Here is a 22,363-nt window from a genome sequence, read left to right on the forward strand (position 1 = left end):
GTGTACGATCTATGGGTTTACGCCCTGTGGCGTGTACGATCTATGGGTTTACGCCCTGTGGCGCGTCCGATCTATGGGTTTACGGCCTGTGGCGTGTACGATCTATGGGTTTACGGCCTGTGGCGCGTCCGATCTATGGGTTTACGGCCTGTGGCGTGTACGATCTATGGGTTTACGGCCTGTGGCGTGTACGATCTATGGGTTTACGCCCTGTGGCGTGTACGATCTATGGGTTTACGCCCTGTGGCGTGTACGATCTATGGGTTTATGGCCTGTGGAGTGTACGATCTATGGGTTTACGCCCTGTGGCGTGTACGATCTGTGGGTTTACGGCCTGTGGCGTGTACGATCTATGGGTTTACGGCCTGTGGCGTGTACAATCTATGGGTTTACGCCCTGTGGTGTGTACGATCTATGGGTTTACGCCCTGTGGCGCGTCCGATCTATGCAGTGAGCGCAGGAGCTGGGTTCGCTTCATATGTTGTGGGTGCCAGCTGCTATGAACAATCATGCTGATGCCCAACATTAACCCTTCAGATGCCCTGATTGATTCTGATCACAGCATCTGAAGTGTTAAAGGGGGGGGGGGGGGTCTTATAGAGACTCCTGGGACCATCCACTGCACAATCGCAGGGGTCTGATGGTGGCCAGATGTCTGAACTGAACAGTAATAGTAAAAGGATTGCAATGCCCATAGGGACACACAAAATGTAGAAAAAAATGTTAGGTATCAGTGTGTGGATAAATGTCCAGACTATTACAATATAAGGGGCTGTTTCCATAAAGGGGTTAAGTTCCTGCACCCAGAGAATGGCTGGTGCTGCTCCTCCCAGCCTGCAGGGGGCGGCATTTTGAAGAATCAGTCTGTGCCTCCTCATTGCCGTGTGCCTGGGCCAGAGGTCGGTGCGCCCCGTTCTGTGCAGGTAATGGTATATATGGTATATACGGTTTATACAGGGAGTACAGGGCAGTGTTATTGATTTTCTGTCTCCTTCCTCCCCCTCCCCTGGTGCAGTCGTCGAGTCGGAGAAGAGAGAAGTTGGAGGAGGGGAGGTTCTCTTTTCCTCCCTGTCTGCATAGTAATGCCGGGGCAAAGATAAAAGCCCCAGGTTTGGGCTCCATTAACCCTGTGCTGTGCTCCATTAACCCTGTGCTGTGCTCATCCTCCCAGAAGACCCTCCTCTCCCCCATTTTCTCTACTCTTATAATTGTTGCACAGAGGTCAGTTATGTGATGCAGGGTTTTCCTACCAGGGTCCCTCCAGCTGTTGCAAAACTACAAATCCCAGCCTGTCCGGGCCACCACACCTGCACACGGAGTAAATGGAGAGTAATTCATGCTGAAAAATTTACGGGCAGAATTTTTTTTTTCGCGGGAAATTCGCACGCAATTTGCACGGAATTGCGCGCAGACATGAGGGAGAAAGAAGTGAAGGGTTTTTTCGGCCATTTCCGCGCAAATTGCCTGTGAATTGCACGCGAAAACGATGTTGGGCGGAATTTTTTTTTACCATTGACTTCAATTGATTTCTGCTAGCGGATTCCGCTTGAAGAATGAACATGTTCTTTCTTCAAGCGGAACGGAATTCAGCGTTGGGATTATGCTAGCAGAATTTCCGCAGTGTGAACAGGACGGCAGAAATAACATTAACGTCAATGGGCAGAGGAGATGGGAATTAATTTGTAGCAGAGAATTCAAGAGGAATTACTGGAGTAAACTCCTCTTGAATTACTCCGTGTGAACGCGCCCTTACACAAACTATACATTCACACGCACAAATGATACCCAAACTATAGGTGCACACATAGAAATTATACACAAACTATAGGTGCACACATAGAAATTATACACAAACTATAGGTGCACACGCACAAATTATACACAAACTATAGGTGCACACATAGAAATTATACCCAAACTATAGGTGCACACGCACAAATTATACACAAACTATAGGTGCACACATAGAAATTATACACAAACTATAGGTGCACACATAGAAATTATACACAAACTATAGGTGCACACATAGAAATTATACACAAACTATAGGTGCACACATACAAATGATACCCAAACTATAGGTGCACACATAGAAATTATACACAAACTATAGGTTCACACGCACAAATTATACACAAACTATAGGTGCACACATACAAATGATACTCAAACTATAGGTGCACACGCACAAATTATACACAAACTATACTGCACACATACAAATGATACCCAAACTATAGGTGCACACATAGACGGAGATTTATCAAAACCTGTGCAGAGGAAAAGTTGCCCAGTTGCCCATAGCAACCAATAAGATCACTACTTTCATTTTGCAGAGGCCTTGTGAAAAATGAAAGAAGCGATCTGATTGGTTGCTATGGGCAACTGGGTAACTTTTCCTCTGCACAGGTTTTGATAAATCTCCTCCATAGAAATTATACCCAAACCATACTGCACACATACAAATGATACCCAAACTATACGTGCACAAACGAGATATAAACTTTATGTGCAAACACACAAACTATACATGCACACATACAAATTAAGCACAAACTATATGTACATACGCACAAATTATACATTCAAACTATACATGCACAAACGATATATAAACTATACCAGTGGCGGTTCCAGGGGGGGGGGGGTTGTGGGGGGGGGGGGGGGGCGGGGAGGACGGGGAGGACAACGGGGCAATTGTCTCCCCCCCCCCCCCCCCCCCCCCCCCCAAGATTGCTGCCCCTCCCGATACTATATTACTGATGAGCGGGAGCTGTCAGCCCCGGCTGCACTGTCCCCTCACCTGCAGCGTGTGAACAGCCGGGGACACCATTGTCTGCAGAACACATCTATCTCCTATCTATCTCCTATCTATCTCCTATCTATCTCCTATCTATCTCCTATCTATCTCCTATCTATCTATCTCATATCTATCTATCTCATATCTATCTCCTATCTATCTATCTCATATCTATCTATCTCATATCTATCTATCTCATATCTATCTCATATCTATCTCATATCTATCTGTCTCATATCTATCTATCTGTCTCATATCTATCTATCTATCTCATATCTATCTATCTATCTATCCTACTGCTGCCAGCATATATTTTTCATTTACTTACAGCCTATTTAGATGCGGAGACAGAGGATAAGTTATAGATTGTGGAGGATCCGAGCGCTAGGACCCCCTACAATCTCCTGAACAGGGCCCCTGCAGTCTGCTGGAAGGGGGTACTGAACCCTGCACGGAGCTTCCTGCGGGGGACATTGGAATGACCACTTCCGGTAGACTGACAGGGCCCCGTTATGTGCCCCTCACTTATAATGCCCCCTGTCATGTGCCCCTGACTTATAATGCCCCCTGTCATGTGCCCCTCACTTATAATGCCCCCTGTCATGTGCCCCTCACTTATAATGCGCCCCTGTCATGTGCCCCTCACTTATAATGCCCCCCTGTCATTTGCCCCTCACTTATAATGCCCCCCTGTCATTTGCCCCTCACTTATAATGCCCCCCTGTTATTTGCCCCTCACTTATAATGCTCCCCTGTCATGTGCCCCTCACTTATAATGCTCCCCTGTCATGTGCCCCTGACTTATAATGCTCCCCTGTCATGTGCCCCTCACTTATAATGCTCCCCTGTCATGTGCCCCTCACTTATAATGCTCCCCTGTCATGTGCCCCTCACTTATAATGCGCCCCTGTCATTTGCCCCTCACTTATAATGCGCCCCTGTCATGTGCCCCTCACTTATAATGCGCCCCTGTCATGTGCCCCTGACTTATAATGCGCCCCTGTCATGTGCCCCTGACTTATAATGCGCCCCTGTCATGTGCCCCTGACTTATAATGCCCCCCTGTCATGTGCCCCTGACTTATAATGCCCCCCTGTCATGTGCCCCTGACTTATAATGCCCCCCTGTCATGTGCCCCTGACTTATAATGCCCCCCTGTCATGTGCCCCTGACTTATAATGCCCCCCTGTCATGTGCCCCTGACTTATAATGCCCCCCTGTCATGTGCCCCTGACTTATAATGCCCCCCTGTCATGTGCCCCTGACTTATAATGCCCCCCTGTCATGTGCCCCTGACTTATAATGCCCCCCTGTCATGTGCCCCTGACTTATAATGCCCCCCTGTCATGTGCCCCTGACTTATAATGCCCCCCTGTCATGTGCCCCTGACTTATAATGCCCCCCTGTCATGTGCCCCTGACTTATAATGCCCCCCTGTCATGTGCCCCTGACTTATAATGCCCCCCTGTCATGTGCCCCTGACTTATAATGCCCCCCTGTCATGTGCCCCTGACTTATAATGCCCCCCTGTCATGTGCCCCTGACTTATAATGCCCCCCTGTCATGTGCCCCTGACTTATAATGCCCCCCTGTCATGTGCCCCTGACTTATAATGCCCCCCTGTCATGTGCCGCTAACAAATAATCTGCTCTGATTTATAATGCCCTCCTTTTATGTGCCCCTTACTTAAAATGCCCCCTGAGGGTGCAGGACAGGGGGCATTATATGTCGGGAACATAACGGGGCATTATAAGTCGAAGCACATTATATATTAGCGGCCCAAGACAGGGGGGCATTATAAGTGAGGGGCACATGACAGGGGGGCTCCTCACGTATAATGCCCCCCTGTCATGTGCCCCTCACATTTAATGCCCCCTGTCATGTGCCCCTCACATTTAATGCCCCCAGTCATGTGCCCCTTACTTAAAATGCCCCCTGAGGGTGCAGGACAGGGGGCATTATATGTGAGAACATAACGGGGCATTAAATGTGAGGGGCACATGAAGGGGGCATTAAATGAAAGGGGCACATGACAGGGGGGCATTATAAGTGAGGGGCACATAACAGGCCCTCACTTATAATGCCCCCCTGTCTTGGGCCCCTCGCTTATAATGCCCCCCTGTCTTGGGCCGCTAACCTATAATGTAGTTCAACTTATAATGCCCCCTGTTATGTGCCTCTTACTTATAATGCACCCTGAAGGGGCAGGACAGGGGGCATTATATGTGAGGGGCACATGATAGGGGGGCATTATAAGTGAGGAACCCCCTGTCATGTGCCCCTCACATATAATGCCCCCCTGTCATGTGCCCCTAACATATAATGTGCCCTGTCTTATAATGCCCCCCTGTTATGTTCCCCTCACTTATAATGCCCCCTGAGGGAGTAGAATTGGGGGGCATTATATGTGAGGGGAACATTGCAGGGGCATTATATGTGAGGGGCACAGCACAGGGGGCATTATATGGTAGGGGCACAGGACAGAGGGCATTATTATTATGAGGGGGAACAGGACAGGTCATAGTTATATGTGGGGGCACAGGATGGGGCATTACTACTATATATGAGGGGCACAGAGTATAAGGAATTTCTGGGGTAGTACGGTTTTCATTAGCCACAATACATCACAGTATTGTATTCAGAGGGATATTTAGAGCTTACAGTGTGTGGTAGTATTATATTCTGAGGTTACAGTGTGTGGGCAGTATTATATTCAGGGGTACAGTGTGTGGCAGTATTATATTCTGAGGGTGCAGTGTGTGGCAGTATTATATTCTGAGGGTACAGTGTGTGGGCAGTATTATATTCTGGGGTACAGTGTGTGGCAGCATTATATTCTGGGGTACAGTGTGTGGCAGCATTATATTTTGAGGGTACAGTGTGTGGGCAGTATTATATTCTGAGGGTACAGTGTGTGGGCAGTATTATATTCTGAGGGTACAGTGTGTGGGCAGTATTATATTCTGAGGGTACAGTGTGTGGGAAGTATTATATTCATTGGGTACAGTGTGTGGGCAGTATTATATTCATTGGGTACAGTGTGTGGGCAGTATTATATTCATTGGGTACAGTGTGTGGCAGTATTATATTCTGAGGTTAGTGTGGCAGTATTATATTCAGTGGGTACAGTGTGTGGCAGTATTATTCAGTGGGTACAGTGCGTGGCAGTATTATATTCATTGGGTACAGTGTGTGGCAGTATTATATTCATTGGGTACAGTGTGTGGCAGTATTATATTCAGTTGGTACAGTGTGTGGCAGTATTATATTCAGTTGGTACAGTGTGTGGCAGTATTATATTTAGTGGGTACAGTGTGTGGGCAGTATTATATTCAGAGGGTACAGTGTGTGGGCAGTATTATATTCATTGGGTACAGTGTGTGGGCAGTATTATATTCATTGGGTACAGTGTGTGGGCAGTATTATATTCATTGGGTACAGTGTGTGGGCAGTATTATATTCATTGGGTACAGTGTGTGGGCAGTATTATATTCAGTGGGTACAGTGTGTGGGCAGTATTATATTCAGTGGGTACAGTGTGTGGGCAGTATTATATTCAGTGGGTACAGTGTGTGGGCAGTATTATATTCAGTGGGTACAGTGTGTGGGCAGTATTATATTCAGTGGGTACAGTGTGTGGGCAGTATTATATTCAGTGGGTACAGTGTGTGGGCAGTATTCAGTGGGTACAGTGTGTGGGCAGTATTCAGTGGGTACAGTGTGTGGGCAGTATTCAGTGGGTACAGTGTGTGGGCAGTATTCAGTGGGTACAGTGTGTGGGCAGTATTCAGTGGGTACAGTGTGTGGGCAGTATTCAGTGGGTACAGTGTGTGGGCAGTATTCAGTGGGTACAGTGTGTGGGCAGTATTCAGTGGGTACAGTGTGTGGGCAGTATTCAGTGGGTACAGTGTGTGGGCAGTATTCAGTGGGTACAGTGTGTGGGCAGTATTCAGTGGGTACAGTGTGTGGGCAGTATTCAGTGGGTACAGTGTGTGGGCAGTATTCAGTGGGTACAGTGTGTGGGCAGTATTCAGTGGGTACAGTGTGTGGGCAGTATTCAGTGGGTACAGTGTGTGGGCAGTATTCAGTGGGTACAGTGTGTGGGCAGTATTCAGTGGGTACAGTGTGTGGGCAGTATTCAGTGGGTACAGTGTGTGGGCAGTATTCAGTGGGTACAGTGTGTGGGCAGTATTCAGTGGGTACAGTGTGTGGGCAGTATTCAGTGGGTACAGTGTGTGGGCAGTATTCAGTGGGTACAGTGTGTGGGCAGTATTCAGTGGGTACAGTGTGTGGGCAGTATTTTATTCAAAGGGTAAAGTGAGTTGTATATTCGGAGGGTACAGAGTGTCAGAATTATATTCAAAGGATATGGTGTTTGGCAGTATTATAATAATACTTTTTTCATATAGAGGATCAGAATCCGCTGACACAGTGAGAAGCCGTCTGGGCATCAAGTTCTTCAGCGAGAACATTTAGCTGGACCTGGCGGTATGTACCATCTGAATTAGATAAGGAAAGACTATAGAGAAGACATCACCTGTAGTCACTATCATTGTGTATTGTCCTGACTGTCCCATCAGAGCTGTAGTCACTTGTGAGTTTTGCAGTAATGATGGGTGAAACAACAACTCCCAGCATCCCCTCACCACTACTTAGGTTATACTGGGAGCTGTAGGTTTAAATGGTAAAACCTTCTTTAGCGCTTTTCCCATTCTGTGGCAATTGGTATATTTGATTATTATACTGGATACATTTAATAATATTGTAAGTTCTATAAGAAGCACCTTATTTTCTGTCCACCAAAACGAAATTCTCTAATAGTGCCCCTCCCGAGACTAGACTCTGGATCCGCCCCTGAACTATACATGCACTATATGTGAACATGTACAAATTATACACTAACTATACGTTCAAAAATGATATATAAACTATACATGCACACGTACAAATACATAAACTATACATGCACATGCGCAAATTATACACAAACTATACATGCAGAAGCTGATCGGGATGTGCAGAAGCTGGGTCCCGATCAGCTGACACAATGGCTGGAGGGTCCCCACCTGCCTCCTGGTCTTCTTTCTGCCTTTTGTCTGTCTGGGGCAGCAGAGCGCCAATATAACTCATCAATGCTATGTCTATGGAGACTGAAAAAAAAATAAATAAAAAAAGTGAATAAAATAAAAAAATGTAACACATGAGAATAAACTCTCCCCTTATACAAGTTAAAATCCCCACAGTCACCAGAAAAAAAAAAATTTATAAACAGCAGGAACTGTCCAGAGCAGCATAGGTTTTCTATGGGGATTTTCTCCTGCTCAGGACAGTTCCTGAAACGGGCATCAGGTGTCAGCAGAGAGCACTGTGGACAAGACAAAAAAGAAATTCAAAATGAAAAGAATTTCCTTAATTTCATGCAGCTGCTAATAAGTACTGGAAGGATTAAGATTTTTTTTTTTTTTTTTTTATTAGAAGTAATTTACAAATCTGTTTAACTTTCTGGCACCAGTTGATTTAAGAAAAAATGTTTTCCACCGGAGTACCCCTTTAAAGCCTGTGTTGTGTGCCATCATGTATAGGAAATCCCTCAGCGGATCAATCTTCCGTGTGTAGGTTGTGCATTTCCAGCTGTCTACCTATAGACTGGGCTCTCCTAATGCACTTACATATAATCGAATTGTCTTTGAACTGCTCAATTATAAATGATCCTGAAAACGGTCGTACACCCACCAGGGTAAATGTGTTTTTAAGCGCTGGCCCCCGAGAGGACCTCCGACTTCCTCTCCAACATCTGTTCTCCATATAGTTACCCTATAGGTTACCTGTATTAATCACTGCACAGGGCAGGTCACATGCTTGTCCGGCAATGCTTCTCCTACGTTATGGGAGACGTGGTATGTTTCCAGGCAGTGTGATTTACTGTACTGCTGTAAAGTGTAGCCATGGGTCCAGCACTTTAGATGAAGATTAAAAATGTTTCCAACCAACGCGTTTCAAGTATCAAACTCTCCTACTGATGAATGTTTAAAGGGGTACTCTGCTGCCAGACATCTTATTCCCTATCGAAAGGATAGGGGATAAGATGTCTGATCGCGGGGGTCCCCCCCAGGATCTTCTGCAGCATGCTGGGTTCCTAAACAAACGCCGGGTTCCTGCGGCAGTGGTCGTGATGTCACAGCCACGCCCCTCCATTCACGTCTATGGGAGGGGGCGTGTCGGATGACACGCCCCCTCCCATAGACGTGAATGGAGGGGGCGTGGCAGTGACATCCCGACCACCAGCTCCAAGCGTTCTTAACAAGATGTTCAGATCACTGGAGCACCGGAGTACCTCTTTAATACGCTTGAATGTTTGATAACGTATTTAATGCTGCGTTCACACGGCCGTCTAGACCCGTCCCGTTCTTCTCTCGTCAAAAAAAAAAAAAAAAAAACGGACTTAAAAAAAATAATAAAAAAATAAATAAAAAAAAAAGACGCAAACGGATGTGATCCATTATTGTTCAGTTAATAAAACAAAAAAAATGTTTTCGTTCTGAGTAGGGATGAGTGAACTTACAGTAAATTCGATTCGTCACGAACTTCTCAGCTCGGCAGTTGATGACTTTTCCTGCATAAATTAGTTCAGCTTTCCGGTGGGCTGGAAAAGTTGGATACAGTCCTAGGAGACTCTTTCCTAGGACTGTATCCACCTTTTCCAGCCCACCGGTGCACCTGAAGGCTGAACTAATTTACGCAGGAAAAGTCATCAACTGCCGAGCCGAGAAGTTCGTGACGAATCGAATTTACTGTAAGTTCGCTCATCTCTAATTGTGAGCATGCTGATCAAAAAACGTATTGAAAGAACGGATGCAAACAGATGACATTAAATGACAGATGAATACAGTAAATTTAACATTGAAGTCTATGGAAAACGGATGAGCCCTGGACAGTTCCTGACACGGACAGAGGTGTCAGCAGAGAGCACTGTGGACAAGACAAAAAATAAATTCAAAAAGTAAAGAATTTCCTCTGTATACAGCTGCTAAAAAGTACTGAAAGGATTAAGATTTTTTTAATAGAAGTAATTTACAAATCTGTTTAACTTTCTGGCACCAGTTCTTTAAAAAAAAAAAGTTTTCCACCAGAGTACCCCTTTAAATGTGTATAAGGCTGGGTTTCCACCACGTTTTTGCAATACATTTCCCGTATACGTTGTCAATGTGAAAACCGTACGGAACCGTATTGAAAACCGTATGCACTGACTCTCCATTGAAAACCGTATGCCAAAAGATGCATCAGGTTGTGTCCATTTTGCATCCTGTACGGTTTTGTCAGTTTTTTTATTTTATTTTTTTTCCCCCGTACTCAAAATCGTAGCCTACCATGGTTTGTGGTCCGGGTGAAAAACCGTATTGAAATGTATACGTTTAAAAATTATTATTATTTTTTTTAACATGGGGGTCAATGGAAACCGTACAGATCCGTATGTGTGTGCGGCTCAATCCGGTTTTCACCGGTTTTGCACAGTTATTTTCTTGGAATTTCAATCAAACAAGTGAAACTTTATTCATAATGGAATGAAAAGTTAAAAACTTATACAATTTTTTTTTCTTAAAAAAAAAACGTATGCAACCGGACATCATTTTTCAAACCGTATACGGATTAAAATTTGTACACATGTTTTGAACCTGATTTAGGCTGGGTTCACACTACGGTTTGGAACTACGGTTCCCGTATATGGCTGGGAGGATGGGTGGGCGGGGCTTAATCGCGGCGCCCGCACTCGGCCGTATTCAGGAACCGTAGTTAATGTATGTCTATGAGCCAACCGGAGTGGACCGCAGCCTCCGGTCGGCTGCTTTTTCGGCCGTATGCGGTTTCCCGACCGCAGGCAAAAACGTGATCGACCACGTTTTTGCCTGCGGTCGGGAAACCGCATACGGCCGAAAACGCAGCCAACCAGAGGCTGCGGTTCACTCCGGTTGGCTCATAGACATACATTAACTACGGTTCCTGAATACGGCTGAGTGCGGGCGCCGCGATTAAGCTCCGCCCACCCCTCCTCCCAGCCGTATACGGCAACCGTAGTTACAAACCGTAGTGTGAACCCAGCCTTAGTCAGGTTTTGAGGAATCCGTTTTTCTTTAATCAAAAACCTGATACAGGAACTGTATTGCAAAAACGTGTTGTGAACATCTCCCCTAATAAAATTAAAAGTTTTTCGCTTTTTATCACTTTACAAAAAGTAAATTCCAATATTTGCGGGATCCTGGGAGCTTCATTCGACACAATTGCTGGTTATGTAATGAAGTAAATGAAGGTTTCCTCAGCATTGAGGGAGGAACTCCGGCTTCCTGTGAATTCCCCTAAGCTAAGCGGCTTGAGGGGAGGAGGTTTTCATGGACGTGTTATCAAGCCGTGCGCCGCTCAGGAGTAAAGTCTTTTCTATTATTATATTTGGCGTGTTGACCGGGGGTAACGCATGGAGCGCTGCGAATTTGGTGATATGGTGGAGTTCTTTTTGGAACCTCAGAATCATGAGCTGTGAACTTCTTTGATCTCGCACTTAAAGGGGTGCTCCGATGGAAAACAAAATTTTTTTTTTTTTTTTTTTAACAACTGGTGCCAGAAAGTTAAACAGATTAGTAAATTACTTCTGTTAAAAAATCTTAATCCTTCCAGTACTTATTAGCTGCTGAATACTACAGAAGAAATTATTTTCTTTTTGGAACACAGTGCTCTCTGCTGACATCTCTGTCCATTTTAAAAACTGTCCAGATTAAGAGAAAATCCCCATAGCAAACATATGCTGCTCTGGACAGTTCCTAAAATGGACAGAGATGTCAGCAGAGAGCACTTTTCTCGGGATTCAGCAGAGAGCTCTGTGTTCCAAACCGTATGCCAAATGTAGCATCCGGTTGTGTATGCTTTGCATCCTGTACGGTTTTATCTGTTTTTTTTTTTCCCGTACACAAAACCGTAGTCTGCTACGGTTTTATGTCCCCGTGATCTAAAACTTATCCCCGATCCTTCATATAGGGGATACGTTTTTATCCATGAAATATCTCCTTTTAAAGGGATACTTCGGCCCCAAAACATCTTATCCCCTATCCAAAGGATAGAGGATAAGATGTCTGATCACGGGGGGTCCCCCGCAATCTAGCATGCAGCACCCACCTGTAAGCACTGCAGGAAGTGCTGGAGGCTCTCACCGTCAGTGCGCACAGTGACAGCTCAGGTGGACGCCACCGGAGACAGATGTGGAGTGGACCCCGGGAACAGGTAATTATAAAACCGGGGATGGTGGAGGCAATGGGGCCGGGGCGGTGGGGGGGGGATCGGTCGTGGTGTGGCGGGTCGGGGGGGGCGGAGGCGGGAGCGGTGCGGCGCGGCGCGGCGGGGGGAGCGGTGGTGGTGATAGGTCTCAGGATCCCCGGAGAGAAGCGGGTGGCGGTGGCGGTGGTCTATGGCACCGCAAAAGCCACTGCAGTTCATTGATTTAAAGCGCCCGCTTTAAATCAATGATCTGCAGCGGTGTCGCAGGGGGATAAATAGCCGATAACTTATACCGGAATATCGGTATAAGTTATCGGCCCTAACCTCCACCGATTATTGGTAAAAAACGATATCGGTCGATCCTATATATATATATATATATATATATATATATATATATATATATATATATATATATATATAATATGTGTGTGTGTATACAATAAATTTCATAAAAATTACAACAATGCTGTTTTAAGATATAGACATCAGTGTTACACTTCCAATCTTCAATTTTTCACTACATTGCTGTATAAACCAACAAAATATTCCTCTTCCACATTTTATATTTTTACCCTACCCCCCATCCCATTAGAAAAGGGAGAAATCAAATTAAAACAATACCATGAGTGACCTATATGTCCTAACTCCCAATCATCTTATCTTCCACAACATTGTTAATTTTTACAAAGGATATACCGTATTTTTCCCCATATAAGACGCACCCAATTTTAAAGGAGGAAAATCTAGAAAAAAAAGATTCTGAACCAAATACTGTAGTAAAATATTTTATATCAGTATAGTTCCCTCACAATAGTTGGCAGTATAGTTCCCCCACAATGGTTGGCAGCTCCTCCCCCCTCCCCCCCACAATAGTTGGCAGTATAGTTCCCCCACAATGGCTGTCAGTATAGTTCCCCCACAATGGCTGTCAGTATAGTTCCCCCACAATGGCTGTCAGTATAGTTCCCCCACAATGGCTGTCAGTATAGTTCCCCCACAATGGCTGTCAGTATAGTTCCCCCACAATGGCTGTCAGTATAGTTCCCCCACAATGGCTGTCAGTATAGTTCCCCCACAATGGCTGTCAGTATAGTTCCCCCACAATGGCTGTCAGTATAGTTCCCCCACAATGGCTGTCAGTATAGTTCCCCCACAATGGCTGGCAGTATAGTTCCCCCACAATGGCTGGCAGTATAGTTCCCCCACAATGGTAGGCACTGGCAGCTCCCCCCCCCCCACAATAGTTGGCAGTATAGTTCCCCCACAATGGTATGTTCCAGTCCTAGGGCAATAAACATAGCCGGTGTGAGGTGAAAAATTCACCGGCGGTCATGAGGCTGCTGCGGGTGGGGAGCGGGTAGTCAGCGCTGTACCGCACCGCCGCAGCCTCTGTACTTACCGCTGACTTCCCGCTCTCGCCCGCAGCAGCCTCGGGCGTATATTCGCCGTATAAGACGCACCAACTTTTCCCCCCACGTTTTGGGGAAGAAAAAGTGCGTCTTATACGGCGAAAAATACGGTACATGAGGAAAAATCATCTATTACAATTAGAGATGAGCGAAGTTACAGTAATTCGATTCGTCACGAACCTCGCGGCTCGACGGTTGATGAGTTTATCCTGCATGAATTAGTTCAGCTTTCAGGTGCTCCGGTGGGCTGGAAAAGGTAGATACAGTCCTAGGAGAGAGTCTAGGGGGAGGTTTTGGCTATTGTGACTATGAAGAAATTGTTTGGAAGGTCCTGAAATGGTCGCTGTCATCTTGGACACCTGCTCTAAGATTTCTGTAAATCACTAAATTTGCCAATACTATGTTTCAGAAAAAAAAGGGTCATCGTGGCAACTAGGTGGCAATCTGCCGTCCACTGCCAGTTAGGGTACATTCTGTTTCTTCAAGTAGCACAGGAAGTGGGGGGGGGGGGTGTCTGTGCAGGGGAGAGGGAATCCAGTATCCACAGGATCTGCACTCTTCATGCAAGGTAAATAGGTTTCTATCTCAGCAGCAGCACTTTCAGTGCTTAGTGTAACCCATTCCGTGCTGTGCTGCTGTTGTATCTAATCTCCACCTCCCTTTAGTCTGCTGGATTTTCTTTAACTTCAGCTCAGTGCCCTGTTTCCTATCTAGGGTGCCTCCAGCTGTTACAAAACTACAACTTCCAGCATGCCTGGACAGCCGTTGGCTGTCCGGGCATGCTGATGTAGTTTTGCAATAGCTGAAGGCACCCTGTTTGGGAAAGACTTCCTTAGTGTTACTCCTTCCTTGCTCTGCAGTTTTTAGGTGTTACTTACCATGGAATAACTCTCGAAATGCAAAAATCCAAAACTATAACTACAACTCCCAGAATGTCCGGGCAGCCTATAGCTGCCGCTGAGCCAAAGCAAAACTACAACTCACAGCATGTTGCACTATATTCTATACTATACTACTATAGAGTGAAACATGCTGGGAGTTGTAGTTTTGCTTTTGGTTAGTTGCAGAGCCATAGGGAAATCTATAGCTGATCTCTGCTTTCCCTGTGGTGTTTTTTTTTTTTCTTCAGTTTTTGTTCCCCCACAGTAGGTACAGGCAGCAGCATCCCCCCCCCCCCCCCCACACACAGTAGGTACAGGCAGCCGTGTTCCCCCACAGTAGGTACAGGCAGCAGCGTTCCCCCACATTAGCTTTTTTTAAAGTGCAGAATTCTGATTGGTGCAATGGAGTATTGCTTTGTCTTTTCCACTGCTAGTTTTGATGTTTTTTGACCTTCCATTAAGAATAGTGCATATAGCTCAGTTCTGTCGGATACTTGGGTGAGCATTTATGTTTGTGCCATTCGTGTCCTGGAAATGTACCTCAGACATCTAATAAAACAGGTGGTGTCTATTCTTAGATTACTGTCTAAAGTACTTCTGCAAGACATCTAAAAATTATCTCTATGGAAGAACACGAATCTGACCCCTGTGGCATTGAATGTGTCCAGCTAAGATGTAGGTGCTTGTGGTGGTGCTGCTTGTGGTGGTGGTGGTGGTGGTGCTGCTTGTGGTGGTGGTGGTGGTGGTGCTGCTTGTGGTGGTGGTGGTGGTGGTGCTGCTTGTGGTGGTGGTGGTGGTGGTGCTGCTTGTGGTGGTGGTGTTGGTGCTGCTTGTGGTGGTGGTGGTGGTGCTGCTGCTTGTGGTGGTGGTGCTGCTGCTTGTGGTGGTGGTGGTGCTGCTGCTTGTGGTGGTGCTGCTTGTGGTGGTGGCAGTGCCTGTGGTGGTGGTGGCAGCTGTATCTAACTAAGATGCAGGTGCAGGTGGTGCTGCTTCTGGTGGTGGTGCGGCTGATGCTTTTGGTGGTGTGCCTGCTGCTTCTGGTGGTGCGGTGGCTGGTGGTGGTGCAGCAGCTGCTGCTTGCGGTGGCTGCTGGTGCGGCTGCTGCTTGCGGTGGCTGCTGGTGCGGCTGCTGCTTGCGGTGGCTGCTGGTGCGGCTGCTGCTTGCGGTGGCTGCTGGTGCGGCTGCTGCTTGCGGTGGCTGCTGGTGCGGCTGCTGCTTGCGGTGGCTGCTGCTTGCGGAGGCTGCTGGTGCGGCTGCTGGTGTGGCTGCTGCTGGTGGTGATGGTGGTAGCGGTGCTGGTGGCAGCTGTATTTAACAAAGATGTAGGTGCATGTGGTACCGCTGCTTATGCTTGTAGTGGCGGTGCTGTTGCTTGTGGTGGTGGCCGCGGCGCTGGTGTTGCTTGTGGTTCTGCTGCTTGTGGTGGTGGCAGCTGTATTTAACTAAGATGTAGGTGCATGTGGTGGTGCTGCTGACTTTGGTGGTGGCGGTGCCTGTGGTGTCGGCATCTGTATTTAACTAATGCAGGTGCATGTGGTGGTGGTGTGGCTGCTGCCTGTGGTGATGGTGGTGGTGCGGCTGCTGCTTGTGGTGGCGGCAGCTGTATTTAACTAAGATGCAGGTGCATGTGGTGCTGCTTCTGGTGGTGGTGGTGTGGCTGCTGCTTGTGGTGGCTGCTGGTGCGGTGGCTGCTGCTTGTGGTGGCTGGTGGCGGTGCTGCTGCTTGTGGTGATGGTGGTAGCGGTGCTGGTGGTGGCGGCAGCTGTTTTTAACTAAGATGCAGGTGCATGTGGTGGTGGTGGTGCGGCTGCTGCTTGTTGTGGTGGTGCGGCTGCTGCTTGTTGTGGTGGTGGTGCGGCTGCTGCTTGTGGTGGTGGTGCGGCTGCTGCTTGTGGTGGTGGTGCGGCTGCTGCTTGTGGTGGTGGTGTGGCTGCTGCTTGTGGTGGTGGTGGTGGTGCGGCTGCTGCTTGTGGTGGTGCGGCTGCTGCTTGTGGTGGTGGTGGTGCGGCTGCTGCTTGTGGTGGTGGTGGTGCGGCTGCTGCTTGTGGTGGTGCGGCTGCTGCTTGTGGTGGTGCGGCTGCTGCTTGTGGTGGTGCGGCTGCTGCTTGTGGTGGTGGTGGTGGCGCGGCTGCTGCTTGCGGTGGTGATATACCCTGAAGGATAGGGGATAAGTTATAGATCGAGGGGGGGTCTGACCGCTGGGGCCCGCTGCGATCTCCTGTATGGGGACGCGCCAGTCTGCTTGAAGCGCCGTGGCGTCCCCAGCAGGCCCATCTCTATGGGATACATGGAGGGGGGCGTGTTGGCCGCTGCGTCATGTGGAAATGGAACGCCTCCTTCCTGCGGACTGCTGCAGCCTGTACAGGAGATCGCGGGGTCCCAGCAGTCGGACCCCCGCAATCTATATCTTATCCCCTATCCACTACAGGATTCCTTTAAAGTACACACAAATTATACACTGGTGTGAATGGCACCGTAGATTGACTTTAGCTCTGTTCTGTGGTCTGAATGAAATCCGCTCATGTGGAGGCAGCCTAAGGCTATGTTCACATGGCGTAATACCTGCGGACTTTCCAACATTTGAATAATCCAGTGGGCGCTAGGACCGCTCATAAATGTACCGTCTCATAGACGGCAATGAATTTCTAAACAAAAGAAAATTGAAATGTCTGTCGGGATTTTTGCGGTGGAAACATCTGCCGTGGTAATTCCACTCTTTGAACAGTGCAGCAGAGTCCCAATAAAATCAATAGGACTCTGCTGCAGTGGATTCTCATTGAGGAATATTCCGTCAAAATTCTGCAAGGTCATTCCACCCGGCGAACATACCTAAAGTTATGTTCACACAATCTGAAAATTGTGCAGAGTGTCCGGAAATCAAGTGCGGACGTTCCTCATAGAGGGCAATGCATTTCCTTGCTGAATCCGTAGAAAGAATAGTCTATTCTTTCTGTAGACGCCGGAATTTCCGTGGCAGATGTTTCTGCTGAGGAGATTCCGCCGTGTGAACAGTTCAGTAAAATCCCATTGAAATCAAAGGGACTCTGCTGCAAAGGAATTTCTGAGCTGAATTTTTTTTCCCTCCAGATTCTGCTCGGAAATTTCACCATGTGAACATGGCCTAAGGGGTAAGTTACAGGCCAGATTTGTTGCAGAAGTCTCATTGCCTGTTGTATACACCTGGATGGGGTTATCGGTCTCTCATGTCTCCTGTTTTTGTTGGTCTCTCTCACTCTCCTGTGTCTCTTGTCTCGTCTGTATGTCTCTCTTGTATGCATCTCTTGTGTGTCTCTCCCTTGTTTATCTCTTGTGTGTCTCTCTCTTGTATGTGTCTCGTGTGTCTGTCTTGTCTTTCTCTTGTGTCTGTCTTTCTCGTGTCTGTCTTTCTCTCTCCTGTCTCTTGTGTGTCTCTCGTGTGTCTGTCTTGTTCTCTCGTGTGTCTCTTGTGTTTCTGTCTCTTGTGTGGCTGTCTGTCTCTTCTCTCTTGTGTGTGTTTCTCTCTCTTGTGTGTGCCTGTCTGTCTCTTGTCTGTCTCTCTCGTGTCTCTTGTGTGTATATCTCTCTTGTGTGCCTGTCTGTCTCTTGTCTCTCTTGTGTGTGTGTGTGTGTATCTCTCTCTTGTGTCTCTGTCTCTTGTGTGTGTGCCTGTCTGTCTCTTGTCTCTCTCTTGTTTGTGTGTGTATCTCTCTTGTGTGTGTGCCTGTCTCTCTTGTCTGTCTCTCTCTCTCTTGTGTCTCTTGTGTGTGTATATCTCTCTTGTGTGTCTGTCTCTCTTGTCTCTCTCGTGTGTGTGTCTCTTGTGTGTGCCTGTCTGTCTCTTGTCTCTCTCTTGTGTGTGTATATCTCTCTTGTGTGTGTCTCTCTCTTGTGTGTGTCTGTCTGTCTCGTGTGTGTGTGTGTGTGCCTGTCTCTCTCTCTCTCTCTCTCTCTTATGTGTGTCTCTCTTGTGGGTGTCGGTCTCTTGTCTCTCTCTCTTGTGTGTGTGTCTCTCTTGTGTGTCTCTCTTGTGTGCCTCTTGTCTCTCTTGTGTGTATATGTCTCTCGTGTCTGTATCTTGTGTGTGTTTGTGTGTCTGTCTCTCTCTTGTGTGTCTGTCTCTCTTGTGTGTCTCTCTCTTGTGTGTCTCTTGTCTCTCGTGTGTGTGTGTGTCTCTCGTGTCTGTATCTTGTGTGTGTGTGTCTCTCTCTCTTGTGTGTCTGTATCTTGTGTGTGTGTGTGTGTGTCTTTCACTCTCTCGTGTGTCTTTCACTCTCTTGTGTGTCTCTCTCTCTCTTGTGTGTCTCTTGTCTCTCTCTTGTGTGTGTGTGTGTGTGTCTCTCGTGTCTGTATCTTGTGTGTGTGTCTCTCTCTCTCTTGTGTGTCTCTCTTGTGTGTCTCTTGTCTCTCTCTTGTGTGTGTGTGTGTGTGTGTGTCTCTCGTGTCTGTATCTTGTGTGTGTGTCTCTCTCTCTTGTGTGTCTCTCTTGTGTGTCTCTTGTCTCTCTCTTGTGTGTGTGTGTCTCTCGTGTCTGTATCTTGTGTGTGTGTCTCTCTCTCTCGTGTGTCTCTCTCTCTCGTGTGTCTCTCTCTCTCGTGTGTCTCTCTCTCTTGTGTGTCTGTCTCTCTCTCTTGTGTGTCTGTCTCTCTCTCTTGTGTGTCTGTCTCTCTCTCTCGTGTGTCTGTCTCTCTCTCTCTCTTGTGTGTGTCTCTCTCTCTCTTGTGTGTCTGTCTCTCTCTCTCTTGTGTGTCTGTCTCTCTCTCTCTTGTGTGTCTGTCTCTCTCTCTCTCTCGTGTCTCTCTCTCTTGTGTGTCTGTCTCTCTCTCTTGTGTGTCTGTCTCTCTCTCTCTTGTGTGTCTGTCTCTCTCTCTCTTGTGTGTCTGTCTCTCTCTCTCTTGTGTGTCTGTCTCTCTCTCTCTTGTGTGTCTGTCTCTCTCTCTCTTGTGTGTCTGTCTCTCTCTCTCTCTCTCTCTTGTGTGTCTGTCTCTCTCTCTCTTGTGTGTCTGTCTCTCTCTCTCTCTTGTGTGTCTGTCTCTCTCTCTCTTGTGTGTCTGTCTCTCTCTCTCTCTTGTGTGTGTGTGTGTGTGTGTGTGTGTGTCTGTCTCTTGTGTCTCTCTCGCCTGTCTCTCTCTCTCTCGTGTGTCTGTCTCTCTTGTCTGTCTCTCTCTCGTGTGTCTGTCTCTCTTGTCTGTCTCTCTTGTCTGTCTCTCTCTCGTGTGTCTGTCTCTCTCTCGTGTGTCTGTCTCTCTCTCGTGTGTCTGTCTCTCTCTGTCTCTCTCTCTCTCTCGTCTGTCTGTCTCTTGTCTGTCTCTTTGGGCAATATAGTTCGCCAACAAGAACAACTTTGTGCAGCCGGAAAAAAAAAAAAGTCCTTTATCCCCTTTTAAGTCTTTTGAAGGTGAAGATGTACAAAAAACAAAACCCCTAAGTGTTCTGCGTGTTTGGGGTCACTAAGGGGTTAATAGGTGAAATGCGCGCGCGCGTGTACAACGTCCACAGGTGACAGAGGAGACGCGCGGAGTGACACAACACACACACACTGAGGTTCCTGTAAGACCCCGCTGCCTCCGCCTCCGCCTCCTCCTCTCCCTCCGCCATGAATGAATCCGCTCTGTTCTCTTCTATGTTTTTTTATGAATGAGTGCCAGAGTTTTCTGAATGGAACTCCTGCTCGGCCCCGCCCCCCTCTGATTAGCTCAGCCCCGCTCCCTCCCCCCCTCCTCCCTTTTTCCATCGGGCTGGGCGTGGCCGGCGGGCGAGCGTTCTGATTGGCTCCGACGCGCCAGGCTGGGACTTTTTTTCTCCCTTTTTTTTTTTTTTCTCATTCACAAAAAAACTCAATGAAACAAAAGGAGAACATGGGGCGAAATGTGAGACCATGAAAGAGGAAACTCACCAATCGGGGCCTCCCCTGGGCAAACAACTGTCTGAGCTGCGAGAAAAACAAGTCCTTTCAGATCAGCACTTTAAATCTGGGGCTGCAGGGCTCCCTCCCCCTCCCTTCCCTCCCCCGGTGATTCCTCTCCTGCACAGCACAGAACACTGAGACCTTCCTGCACAACCTACCGAGGTAAAGGGATCCCAGCGCTTTGTAGCAACTTTATTCCACCATCTGCTGCTGCTTCTTTTTATTTTTCTGCTGAACATGGTGATCACACCCCGGGCAACGCATGGGAAGTGCATTCTGGTACTTGTAGTCCCCTAAAAAAAAAAAAAAAAAAAAACCCTGTGCAAGGGGGAAAAAAAAAAACAAAAAAAAAAAAGCTGTGCTTCCCGGGATTTCAGGTACTTTGTGTCCTTGGATTGATCTGTGTGTTTACCACTTCAAACCGCGACCCTACGGCGGTTGCAAAACTACAACTCCCAGCATGCCCGGACAGCCAACGGCTGTCCGGGCATGCTGGGAGTTGTAGTTTTGCAACAGCTGCACAGTTTTGGAGAAAGTGTGCTTTTAGGGAAGGGGGGGGGGGGGGTTTGAAAACATATGTTGTGTTGGGGATACTGGGAAACGTTAAGGGTTAAGTTCACACGTAACTAATTTTATTTTATTGTTTTTTTATTTTTAGCACCATTGCGCATTATTTTATTTTTATTTAAAATTTTTTTTTTTTACGGAAATAAAGGTGTCAAAATTAGTTACGCGGGAGCCTACCCTTGCGTCAAGTTTTGCGTCGTGCGTGGCAGCTCAGAACGCCGGCTGCAGACCATAAAATTTATTTAATTTAAATATTTCTTTTTTTAACAAATTTTTTAATTTTTTAACATATTTATTTAATTTCACATTAAATTTTTATTTTTTTATTTAAACATTCCTTTACGCCAAATATGCCTGGATAAGGATTGGATGATCTCTTTGGGGGGGAAAAGATAGGGAAAATAAAAAAAACTTATGGCATGTTGTTTTTTTTTTTTTTTTATTATACATTTTTATTTATTTACTTTTATTTTTTTACATTTTTTTTTTTTAGCAAGCATGGGTGTGTAGGCTAGACTTCGCTTACAATGACCTTAAGTTTTTGGGGTTTTATTATTTTATTTTTTGCATTTTTTTTGTTTTATTTTTTATATATATTTTTTTTTACATTTATTTTTAGGATGCAACAGAAGGGTTTATTCGCTCGTACGGTATCCAGCGCGTGTTTGATGCGCAGGATTTGGAGCTGCAGATTTTAGGAGTTCATGATTTTTTTTTTTTTTTTTTTAGAGTTCGGTGTAAAATGAAATGATTGAACGCAGCTTCAAATCTGCGCAGGATGCTTCTTCACTGGGTGAATACACCGCTGGGGTGGATTCACACGTACGGTATCCTGCGTAGATTTGATGCGCAGGATTTGAAGCTGCAGATTTGAAGCGGTGTTTGGTTATTTGGTTTAGCGTACATTGAAATCTGCAGCTTCCAATCCTTCATATGTGAAGACAACATTAGGGCTTGTTCTCACGAGCGGCTTTTCTTTCAGTCTTGCAACAGCGAGTTTGGAAGAGGGCGGGCTCTCCGCGGCGCATTTACGGTGTTCAAAATCCGTCGCAGACCCTATTGACTTCTATGGGGTGCATGGCGGGTTATCAGCAGCGGAGGTCCCGCCCCCTTTCAAACTTGCAGCGGGAAATGCGTTGAGAGTCTGAAAGGAAATCCACTCGCGTGAACGAACCCTTAGGGTAGGGTCACACCTGCTGTATTCTGCTGCATATTTTTTCTACCCATTAAAGTCAATGGGGGAGATTTATCAAAACCTGTCCAGAGGAAAAGTTGCTGAGTTGCCCATAGCAACCAATCAGATCGCTGCTTTCATTTTTCAGAGGCCTTTTTTTTTACAAGTGAAAGAAGCGATCTGATTGGTTGCTATGGGCAACTGGTCAACTTTTCCTCTGTACAGGTTTTGATAAATCTCCCCCAATGGGTAGCAAAATGTGACCCTACCCATATGGAGTATGCACACGTACAGGATATGCTGCATATTTTCTGCACCTTATTTTCCTACCTATTGATGTCAATGGGTAGAAAATCAGCTGCAGACAAAAGGCAGCAGAT

At 46.7% G+C, this 22,363-nt stretch overlaps 1 protein-coding gene across 7 annotated transcripts in view; it reads left to right on the forward strand.

Annotated features, from left to right (window-relative positions):
• The first annotated feature begins 812 nt into the window (after window positions 1-812).
• ETV4 (ETS variant transcription factor 4) overlaps window positions 813-22,363 on the forward strand; it is a 97,821-nt gene continuing 76,270 nt past the window's right edge. Inside the window, exon 1 of one of the 7 annotated variants that reach the window (XM_056547599.1) lies at window positions 813-923. The gene's annotated coding sequence lies outside the window, so the exon portion shown is untranslated. Of the gene's footprint in view, window positions 924-7,210; window positions 7,292-17,463; window positions 17,487-19,597; window positions 19,741-19,890; window positions 20,405-20,589; window positions 20,620-22,363 lie in introns of those variants that run through there. The other 6 variants (XM_056547600.1, XM_056547602.1, XM_056547598.1 and 3 more) reach the window with 6 other exon arrangements.

Source organism: Hyla sarda, chromosome 12, assembly GCF_029499605.1.
Source record: "Hyla sarda isolate aHylSar1 chromosome 12, aHylSar1.hap1, whole genome shotgun sequence".
Classification (NCBI taxonomy): Eukaryota; Metazoa; Chordata; class Amphibia; order Anura; family Hylidae; genus Hyla; species Hyla sarda.